An 11,681-nucleotide genomic window follows, 5' to 3' on the forward strand; every position below is an offset into this window, starting at 1 on the left:
GGTTGGGGGGGGGGGCTGGCACAAGGGTATCACCCTGCCCTGCACCCAGAAGGGGATGCTTGAGCCTGGAGATGGCAGAGCTCAGCACCAGCTCCTGGTGGACCATCATGCCATCCCCACTGACAGGGATGCTTGTGGGGATTGGTCCCCCCCCAGTTTGGAGACCTGTGTCTGTTTGGGGGAGGGACGAGGGACCAGCTCTGAGGTCCCAGCCCCCCCCCCAGGGACATCCCTGCTCTTCCCAGGTCTCCTGTGGTGCGCAGGGCCGCCATGAGTGTGTCCCGGGGGCTGAGCCCCATCCCCAGGCCCGTCCATGGCTCTTGAAACACCCCAGCAAGGGCAGAGCCACTTGGGGAGGCAGGCAGAGGCATGAGCCCCCCCCAGTCCAGGATGTCAGCCCCACACTGGCTCTAATTCCCCTGCATCCCAACCACGATCCCCAGTGACTGCTCCACTGTCCCCAGGCCCCCCCCAGGGAGGGGACGCAGCCCCCGGACAGGGTCCCTGGCGTGGCTGTTGCCGATGCAGCTCCCTCCTCACCCTTCGCCACAGGCACGATGTCACAGGGGGTCTGGCTGCGTGCCACACGATGCCTGTCCCATGCCAAGGCACGAGAGGGCAGGAATTAACTCACAGGGATGATCTTGTAACTCCAGCAGTGAAACAATCACCCCACAGTCCCAGCCTCACCCTCCGGGGGGCCGAAACACCCATCAGGGGATGCTGGGGTGCAATGGAGTTGGGACAGAGCATCCCACCCCTGGGGAATTAAATTTCCTCCACCTCCCTTTCATGTTACCGGTGCCAGGGGGCTGTTGGCAGGTTCTGGGGAGTCGTTTCCATGGGCCTGGGGGCTGCACTCAGCACCCAGCCCCTGGTGACACCCGCTGACACCCACTGCCATGGCACACTGTCACATAACCACCACAGCACCCGCTCACAGTGTCCTGCTAAATTTGGGGGTCACCCAGCTTGCTAAATCTGGGGTTTTGAAGAGTTTTGACTTGTTTATCCAAGAGCAGATCTGATTCTCATCATCATCATCATCATCATCATTCTTCTCCTCCGTCACTGCTCCTGCTCCAGCTCCTGCTCACCCACCACAATCTCTTCTGCTCGGGCAGCCATCCTCACCGTACATTTTAAATAATAATATTCAAACAAGATTATTGTTATAACGATGGATTTCTGGCATTCCTCCTGTCCCACATGGCCCATCTCAAGGGACCATATCTCTCCAGCCCTCTACCCCACTCACCATGTTCCCTGGTGCTCAGCATGGGGCTGCACTTCCAAAAAGAATTTAGGAGTAAATCTGGGTGGGAAGGAGCCCAACAACAGCACCCTCAGCCATCCTCACCCTCTCCCAGCCTTGTATACCAGGGATACCTGCTGTAGGGGTGTCCCTACCGCTCCATAGCTCCCCGGTTTTGGCCATGAGGATGCTAGTGGAGGTGTTGTCAAAAACTTTTCTAAAATCCCAGTGTATCCCACCCCTCCTCGCCCGCCGTGCACACAGCTGGAGGTCGGGTTGAACCTGATCCACACTGATGGTCCCCATCATCTTCTCATCCTTTGCCTGGAGGTGATGCTCTCCAGTAGTGGTGGCCAGAGCGGGATTTTGGGTGCTTTGGCCCCAAAAGCAAACCCTCTTCCCTGCCCAGGGGTGGAGCAGAAAGGGGGTGCTGGTGAGTGGGTTTGGAGGCACACAAATCCTTGCCACTGCCAAAGGAGGGGACGTGCCCGCTCCCACTGGCTCTGCAGTGCTGCCCACCGTGGCCCAGGGATGGTCCATCCCGCGCCAGCATTGCCGGTTGGGTGGATAAAGCTGCTCTAACGCTGTTAAAAAGCTTTTGCCATGCCAGGACTTGCCAGATCCTCAGCCAGAGCCCAGTGCTAGAGAGAAAAATTTGGTTTCTGCGGGGTGAGAAACAGCATTTTGGTGTCCTGGGTGGGTCAGACATCCCCCCATGACACCTCACCAGGCTGGAAAAAAGCCTGAAAATGCTTTTTGAGATGGAAACTCAGAAACATTGTAAAAAATAAGACAGCATTTCTAAACAAATCTCCAAGTGCTGGGGGTCTTACCTACTCAGATGCAAATCAGGAGTAATTAGGGGCCAACAGGTTGTAGCTGTGAATTCAGACCTTCTGCAAGACCTTGTGGAGGCCAAAATTCTGGGTGTGTTCAAACAGGGACCAGGTGAGTGCATGGAGCTGCCGGCGGCTATTGAGCACAATGGGTTTGGGTGTGACCTCCACCTTCAAGCCCTGACCCATCCCCTGCTAGGAACCAGGGGGACACCCCAAGGAAGGGGCATCTCCCACTCGCCCTGTTTCTTGTGTTTTCCCTCAATTTGGGGAGGCAAGGCTGGTGGGGGGGTTGTCTGCATGCTCCCCTCCAGCGGGCTAAGCAGCAACTTCAAAATTCACTGCAGGGAGTAAACCCCCCAAGCAGCAGCATCTGCTCCCCAAGATCCCACCTCTCCCAGCAGGGACCACGGGCTGGAGAGGGGAGCAGATTCAGAGCAAGGGCTGGAGCTCCTGGCAAAGCCTGGAGAGCTTCATGAACCATCACAACACTCTGTTGGGCCTCTAAAAAAGCTCTAGGATGTCTAAAAAAAACAGAGGAGAGAGGGAAGAAGAGGAGGACATGGGAGAGGAGCATGCACAGTGTCACGGGGCACCCCAGCCCTGCTGAATCCATCCCACAGGGACACTGGGATGTCACTTCCCAAAAATCTTCCACTGACGTATCCCACTGGACTATCCCCAAACCAAGATGTTTGAAGAACAAAATCCCAGGGATTTTTGGTTGCAAGAGATGCCTCCTCCCTCCCCTTACCTTGGTGTAAAGGGAATAAAACCGCAAGCTCTGTGAAAAGCAGAGCCTGAGCCCTCCCCACCAATTCCCGGCTGGGAGACTTGGCGCGGGGCTCACCCATAAGTTTTCCCCCAGCTGGCCTCTCTTCTGGCCTGCTGGCTGGTATTTTGCAATCGCTTTTGTGCCAAGGAGCTGCGGATGACGTTATCCCTCTTCCCCAGACCAGGTGTGGGGAGCACGGCTGCTCCCCGGGGGTGAAAAACTTCACAAGGGAGGAGGGACTATCCCCCCTGGGAAAGGGGACCCCGGGACTGGTAAGAGCATCAGCCAAGGCTTGTTTTGGAGCCCCACATGGACATCGGGCTACTCTACTGCTGGTCTCATAAAAAGGAAGAGCAATGAGCTACAACCAAGCTGTGGCTGCAAGTCCCAGCTCCCATCACTTGTCCACGTTCAGCTCAGCATTTGTCTTCACCGAGGACCTGCAACATGACCCCAAGGGGCACCAAGTCCCTTGGAAGGCAGTCAGCAGCCAAGTCAACCCCGATTTCCACTTCCCAACCAGCACACATGCTGCCTGGCCGAGGAAGAGAGGTAAAACTCAAGATTTGGGTCACAGGAAAACGATTCCTCCAAGGCAAGGACCAGCTTGAAAGGGTTAAATTGCCATTTCAAAGACAAAACCTTCCTCAAAATCCTTTTGGATGCGGAGGGTTAAACCTTGGCCATGCCAACATGAAGGACAAAACTGATTCTGGTGCGCCCCAATTTTCACCAGAGCTGTTTAGATCTACAGGGCAGGTTTCAAGGGCAAGAGGCACCCAAATGCCTTTGGGGATCTGGTCACCCTGGGTCAGAGGTTGGCAAACCTGAGCTGGAAACCCAGCAGCAGTCACACGATCTCTCGCTTATTGGCAGATGAGCCCTCCCTGGAGAGCTTGTTCTAGTAATTTTGGGTATCTATCACAGGCTGGTGGTCATTTAGATGAAGGGCCAAGTTATATTCACCTCTAACCGGCCTCTTTTGTTGATTTTGGTGATTCACATTCAGCTTCAAATGCCAATAATCCATCTTGGAAAGTGAGCAAAGTAATTTGCAGTTTTCCCCTGGAAACCTCTTGGCCCAGGTAACGATCGCTAATAGCCTCATCACGTATTGATGCAGCTATCATCACGTATTGAAAGCCTTCACTCCTTGTGCAACTGGGTCTTCCTGACTTCCAAGGAAGGTCATCGAGGAAAGGACAATGTGCATCTCTGTGTCACGTCTGGGCTGATACGTCAGTAGGTTCCAGATTTCCTCACTCTGCCGAGGAGGAGAAGGTGCCTGCACCAGTGTCTGTGTAACTTCTCGGGACGTGCTAAAAGCAGCCTGGAAGGGGATCAATGTTTCTGTTCGTTATTTAGTGCCGATCCTCCTGCCACGGAACGGGAGCCGGAAGCCTGATGGGGTTCGGAGGAATCTCAGTGGGTCGCTCTGCAGCCCCCTGCCAAACCCCTCTTGCTGTCTGGGGCAGCCCCCCGGGGAGTAAAACTCTGCTTTACCAGGTTTTCCTGTGCAAGCTGCAGCCTGGAGCACTCGGCACCAAGCAAAAACCAGCTATAGAGCCATGCAGGGAAAAAAAAAATAATTAAAAACCCTGTATTTGGCCTGTTTGGATGGACACTGACATGGTAGGTGGGGGGCGGGCAGACACACTTGCCTACATTTCCCATCTAGATCGGTTTCTTGGAGACCTGCCTGTCCATCCCGCTCTGGACCGAGAGGTTTAATATCTTGTGGTTCCCTTTGTTTGCAGAAATGCTGAGGTTGGAGCAGCGAGGTTGGAGGTTGGGTGCTGAGGTTTTGCCCTTCCTGCACCCCCGACCCATCTCACCGCAGCTGTCCCTGGGGGAATAACCACCCTGAGGCTCCAGCAGCCAGTGGCCCTGCCACCCAGGGTGGGAGAGACATGGAGACAGGCAAGAGCCAGCTCCCAACCATGGGAGTGGGCTCCTAGGACCTTCCTCCCCTGGGACGAGAGCTGAGCTTGCGGTTGGGCTGGGAACGGGCGATGGGTTCCCACCTGCCCAGAGCCAGTACGCAAGCCCATGGTGACATGTTCAGCTTTCTCCAAGCAGGTCCAAGTCCTAGAGGGCAACCAGATGGGATCTTTCCTAAAATGTGAGTCTTCATGTCATGAAAAAATGAGAGATGCATGGCATAGCAGCAACAGGACCAACTGATGAAAACGACCTCCCACCCAGACCTCAGCAGTCTTTGCGCTGCTTGATGGGAACCCCATGCCAAGAGCCCAGCCTGCTCCAACCCCTAACAGTGCCTGGAAGAACCATTGCTGAGCACAAACATGAAGAAACATCTCATTTTCTGTTGTAAACAGCGATCGCAGGCACCATTTAGGAGATGGAGACCCCCCTTCCCAGGGCAAGCAGGACTCCTGCTGATATGGATCGCTCACACACACACGTCCTTAGCATGGCCACTCTCTTCAAAGACCATTTTTTCCGTCCCATGGGAGGAGAAGACCTCTCTTGTGCTGCAGGGCAGCTGCAGGATGGTGCAAGAGGGACAAGGGGTTGGCAACGATGTTGTTCATCCCCCTGCAGAGAAGAACAATCTCCTTCCAGGGCTGCTGGACGAAACTGGTGAGATGGGGTGCTGAGGGGGAAGGAAGCCATCGGGACAGCTGTACCATGAATCAGCGTCCAAGGCACGCTGCCACGTTCGCCCTGATGCTCAGGACCTGGGAAAACCCTTGAGACATGTGTCCCCTTGCCTCACCAGGTGCCCTGGGACACCATGAGTGGGATCCTCTAGCCAAAAAGCATGTCCAAACGCAATGTCCCCTCCCAGGCCAGTCACGCTGGCTTCCCCCAGTGACCCTCAGGGAGAAATGGTGCTGCAAGGGCAGAGCTCATGCCACTGGACAGCCACATTCCACAGCAGCCCCTTCCATCACTTGGTCTCTGTCCCCTTTTGAACTCATTCTTGGCCACTGCAAGAAGCCGTGGTGCCCATTCCAGCCCATGGGTTGAACCTCACCACCTCAGCCCAGCTGAGACATGCACCTTCCCAGGGCAAAGAAGGTTAGTTGTCTTCCTCTGGCCACTCAAAATCCACCCTTCTGGGCCCCTCCAGATCAAAAATCTGTCACACAACCACGTTTCAGAGATGTCCAGTCTACCCTGAGGAGACGTATGGCCAGATCTGAGCACAAATCACGCTGCTGGCCAGTCATGCAAGCAACTGCCCCGTTGATGAGAAGCAGTTGATGCCTCCAGCTGGCAAAGTTCCTGGTGCAAGTTGTGGTGGCCACGGTAGTGCTCCGTGGAGTAAGATATGTCCCACATCAGTGCTCCTGTGGCTATGGCAGAGGTAGAAAGCCGGGCGCCCTCTCTGCAGAAGACGTGGTAGTGTCTGTGCTCAGCACAGCCTCCACCAGGCGTGGCCAGACACCCAGATCCCATGGGCACAGCGAGCGTGTTGCACTGCAGAGACTGCAGCAAAACCAGGGCTATAAATCCGTGTGTTGCTCCTACCCAAGACCCCACCCACAGCCAGACCCCCCCAGCCTGGGGGAAACAGTGTGGCTGGTACAAGGTGGTGGTGCTGGGGGATGGAGAAGTTCACGGTGCCACCACTGCTCCTCCCATGATGTAGGAAGGGGTTTGGTGGGCCCCAGGGATTCATGCCTGAGCATGAGGATGAAGGAAGGGGCTGAGACCCCAAGGGAAGAGCATTTGGTGACTGTAGAAGACAATGTTGAGGGGATGGACCAACAGTGGGCAAAGGAAGGGGTGAAGGAGGTTTGGGGACAAACAAGCGTGTGAAAACAGAGGGATAAGGAGATAAATGGGGCAGTTCTGTCTAAGCAGAGGGACTTGTCCCAAATCAGCGCAGTTTTTGTCTCATTAATTAGACCCCATTTCTTCACTAAGATCCATGGCTCTGTCCTGTGTTTGGGGATCTGGGTGCCAGCAACATGGTCAGGCCACAGGTCACTGCCGGGCGTTGGAGAAACTGTCAGTCTGGGATGGATAGTGAAGAAACTGGGAGGGGCTGTGATATGGGACTGGTGGGACTGGGAGGCCCAAGCCAGCTACTGGAGGGACTGTGGGACCTGGAGGTTGGCTGCTGGGAGGGCCGTGGAGGGTGCACAGGGGCTGTCAGCTGTGGCATCTCCTAACTTAGATGACATGAGGAGCCTCATTCCTCAGGTGGCCACCCAAGGATGAGTCTGTCCTGAATTTCCAGCAGGTTCTGAGTCCCTCTCAGGGCAGATTGGGACATGGTGAGCAGACAGACACTCGCTCTTCAAAATCAACAGTGCTCCCCACTGCCTTCCCAGCTTGGGGGAAGCCCAAGCCCGACTTGGCAAACCCTCAAATCCATCCTCCAGTGCCCACACGAAACTGCTCCATCTCCAAAGTAGTCCAAGTCCTGAGCAGCAGCAGAGACCTCTGCACCCCCCAACCTTTCCAGGGGGATGCCTCAAGCTTCCCCCACTCAAACTCAACCCCCAAAGCTTGCAGAGGAGCATGTCCAGGGCAGAGCTCTTTGCCATTTGGACACGTGGCCAAGCTCTTCTCCCTTTCTCCGTCCAAGGCCACCACTTTCACTTTTGGGGACATTGACCTCCAGCTGAGAGGGGCAGAGCAAGATATGGGGTGATGTTTGCTCCGCAGTCCCTCTGCCTGTGTCTAATGGGTCTATCAGGATTATTTTCATTGTCTGTGCAGCTGGGAGGCAAAAAGGGGCGTCCGGGCCAAGCAATCCTTCTTACTTCATTTTCAACTGTTTTCAAAGCCCCTGATCAGACGACCCAGATGGTGCTAAATGGCCATGAACAGCCTTTAAACAGTGGGTTATTGTTGTGCTCATTGAGTTAGATAATTGTGATGGGCCTGAACTAATTAATTTCTGCCCAAAAAAAAAGCACTGAATCATGGTCTTTTGGCAATGCTGGTGAGAAGGACTCGTGAGCAGTTTCCTTCGGATTTATCCAGCCTGTACAAACAGGGATGTCTGCTGGGGACTGTGTGGTCTCGTGGGCAAAATAAAATAAAAAATAAAAAAAAATAAAAGAGCAAGAAACACCATCCCAGTGCACTGGAAAGGGCATCTGGAGGCAGCGTGGGCAGCTCCCTGCATCCCGCAGGGCAGGAGGACCACGAGTGCTGCAGGATGATGCTCTACCAGCTCCTTTATACCATCGGTTTGTCCTGCTTTTCCCTTTGGAAACCCCTCATTTGGGGATGGCCACGTAACACGTCCAGGGCAGAGGAAAGAGCCCCCCAGGGCTGTGGTGGTGCCACGCTGGTCACATTTCCCCCACCTCCCATCCATCCTTTGGCTCCAGCCCCGCCAGCCTTGGTCTCTGAGGATTTCCCTGTTTTTCTCATCACTCCTTTCTCAGCACCCGTCTTTCAGGCAGCCAGGGCCTTTTTCCAGTGTCCGGGTAGTCCTGACTTGCTGGCAAAGCTTTTCTCTGCAGGGATTTTTTTTTTCTTTTCCAGTTTCGGGGGTGTCAAGCTTTGACAAAGGTGGAGGCAGGGAAATGCAATCTCATTTCCCCTGCAGCTTGGACAACCTGGCAGATTAGGTACATCCTGAGCTGCTCTGGCATCCGAAAAGATGCAGAAACAGGAGAAAAGAGTGATTACAGACACATTTCTATGTGAGAAGAGACACGAAATATTAGGACTGTTTAGTCTGGAGAGGAGACAGGTCCACGGTGGCACGAGCAGAGCCTGTGAGCTGTGCAGCATGGCTCATCTGCTGGGTTCTCCATTTCTCACCGCCGAAAAAGAAAGGGATGTGCAAAGGAGAGCAGGTGTGGGGGCAGCACTCACCCAGCGCGGGGTGTGGGTCTGTCTGGATGACTGCAAGCATCACTTTAAGATAAATCCCAACCTTTTAGGGAGAAATCCCTGGCTTTGGCTGGGGGAAGGTGATATGAGAACAGACATCCCAGATCACTGGGAGATGCTTTATCTATGAGACAAAAATTGAAAACTGAAAACACCTCCAGAGCCGTGGGTTTCATACAGGACTTTCAGGGCAGCACCAAACCCAACAAAACCTTCTTTTATGTGACTTCATTTCCCCATGGCAGAACACTAATGGTGCAGAGACCCCCCCAAACTGGGCGCTGCACGTCACCAGCACCAGCTCTTCTGTCTTGCCTGGTGGAGAACAAGGCTCCAGCAAACGTAGCCGAGAGGTACTGGCTTCCCCTCCAGTCCTGAGCTGCCCGCGGGGAAGGGGGGCTTCATGCAGATTAAGGTGAAAGTAGATATTTTGCATGACTGAAAATCCGATGCAATGGAAAACAGCAGGAGCCAAGGAAGTGAGTGTAGCTGGCAATTATATAGACATATAGTTTAGAGAAGTGTTTTGACTAACCTGATAATAGAGCATGAAATAGCATGGCTCTGACGTAAAAAACCCCTAAGACCCCAGCAGTGGAGCCAAGATTTCTGATGGTGACTTGCCATCCGTCCCAGACCACACAGCCACAGGGTAATTCAGGTTGGACAGGACCCCAGGAGGTCCCTGGTCCAACCTCAGGCTCCAAGCAGGGACAGCTTTGAAGTTACATCAGGTTGCTCAGGGCTGCGTCCAGGCAAGGGCTGAGTTTCTCCAAGGATGGGATGCCCCTCCTTCCCTTGGTCCCTGTTCCAGCGTTTGATCAGCCTGAAGGGGAAAACTTTTTTGGCGTGTCTTCCAGCTGGACTGGGTCCAGCCTGTCACTGCCTGCCTGATGCTGGGGACCCAAACTGGAACCAGTGCCCAAACGCTCTCTGCAGAGACCAAAGGTGCCTCAGCACAGGCTGCACCAGCTGTGGGATATCTGATGCACTGATCGAGCACGAAACAGATCAGAGGAAGAGGAGAGAGGGATTGCAGGAGGGCTGAGAGGAGAAGCAGCAGGAGATGTGGGTCCTGCAGAAGCAGTGGCAGCATGTAATTAAACCACACCATCTCCTCCCTGAGGGTCGAGAGGGGACTGTGGTGAGGACACAACTGCCCCAGGCAGGAGGCTGCAGTAAACACCCCTGTGTGTTGTGTTGCCCCTTGGATCCAAACCCCTTCCAACGGGAGAGATGCTACCATGGTCCAAGTGCATGGATGCTCCCGCAAAAGCCCCAGGGAGTGAGCTCAATGGAGCAGTTGCCCGGCGGTGCTCAGAACTAGCCGTTTAACCCAGGTACAAAATGCTGGCAGAGACAAGGCAGATGCAGGCAGGGTGGCAAAACCTGTGGATGCCACCTCAGTCTTCGTGCAAGAGCCCTTCTCCTTGCAAGGGCTGGGTACACTGACGTCCCCCTCTCCTCCTGGCTCAGGCCACGGCGGGGGCCTGGGTCCGTGCCAGGTTCTCTTGGACAGGACATTTGAAGCCCCAAAGCCCTCAGTGTCATACAAACTGCATTGGGGTGTTTGTTCTGAGTTCTTCCGCTCTCCAGACACGAGGCAACCTCTACGTGACAGCATGAAGGCCTGTGCTGCTCCTCCGGCTCGGTGGTGCCACCAGTGGGTGCTGGCTTTCTGCTCACGGGGTTTATCCACATCAGCAAAGGTCTGAGCTGGCTGAAACCCCATCTCCTGCTCTGTGTGCTCATTCAAGACAAACCTGGGGACGGCAGCCCGAGGTGGGGGGACATCAGCCAGGATATGCAGGGAGGTCTCAGAGAGCTCCATCTTTCACCAACCGGGCATCATCTCTGCAACCACAAGCTGATTCTCCTTGCTCACAGATGTGCAAACAGTCATGATTTCAAGGTTTTGTTCGGTTCCCAACCCTTAAACAGATCAGGAATGAGACACAACCAGCACAACTGGACAATGACAGGGCTATAAACCCTGTTAAGAAGCTGTGAGGAAGGTGGCCCAGCTGTAAAGAAAGACTACAGAGGTGCTGAGCCACCTGGGGGTAAGGGGAGTCGTTAAAATGATTAAATCATCATATCGTAAAGACTATATATCACATTAAAATTATTATATCGTCATATCATTAAAATTCCTATATCATCACAATCATAAAATCATTAGTGAGGGCTCAGGGACACGTGGGTCTATGTGTGGCAGGGCAGGGTGGTCTCAGCCACGACGGGGTGGGTGACCACATGGTCCGGGCTGCAGCAGAGGTGACAGTGAGGCACGTGGGATGTCCCCAGGGAACATCCCTGCACACCCTGGGAGCAGCCCCCTGAAATCCTCCGCAGAAAGCCCAGCCCTGCCCTGCAAACTCAGTGTCACAAGGGATGAAAGGTCCCACGGTGCTGCGCCGGCTCTGCCCCCCGATCAACCCCGTCTTCACGGCTCGGGGTGGAAACGGGGTGATTCCTGCAGAGGCAAACGGACGCAGGGAGGAGGAGCAGGGCGAGGGAGGCGATGCCACCAACCGCGAAATGTTGGCTTCTGATCTGTGGCTGCTGATCCAATTAAAAGGGTTAATCCCCAGAGATGCCCCCGTGGAGAAAGCAGCCTCTAAGAGGTCCCCCGCGGGGAGGTATGGTCATTAGGGCAGGCTCCTGAGGGGGACGGCTCCGGCCTATCACTGACACCATTGCAGGAGCTTACCCACCGCTTGTAGCCCCGTCCAGCCCCACAGCAAGTCCCTCTGCCCCTCCTCGGCCACATGCCACCCCTGTGCATGTCCCCAGCGCTCCTCTGGGATGTTTTCTTACAGTCCCGGAGAAATTATGGTCTCTGACACTCGCCAGCACTCAGGAGAAAGTTGATGTCTTCTCCTTCCCATGACACTGCAGGGAATAAAAAGCCAGAGGGCCCAGAAGGTTATGGGTGGAGAAGGATGGATGATGGATGGATGGGGGATGGATGGATGGATGGATG

This window comes from Athene cunicularia, assembly GCF_003259725.1.
Source record: "Athene cunicularia isolate RWA chromosome 1 unlocalized genomic scaffold, athCun1 chr1_part1, whole genome shotgun sequence".
NCBI classification, from domain to species: domain Eukaryota; kingdom Metazoa; phylum Chordata; class Aves; order Strigiformes; family Strigidae; genus Athene; species Athene cunicularia.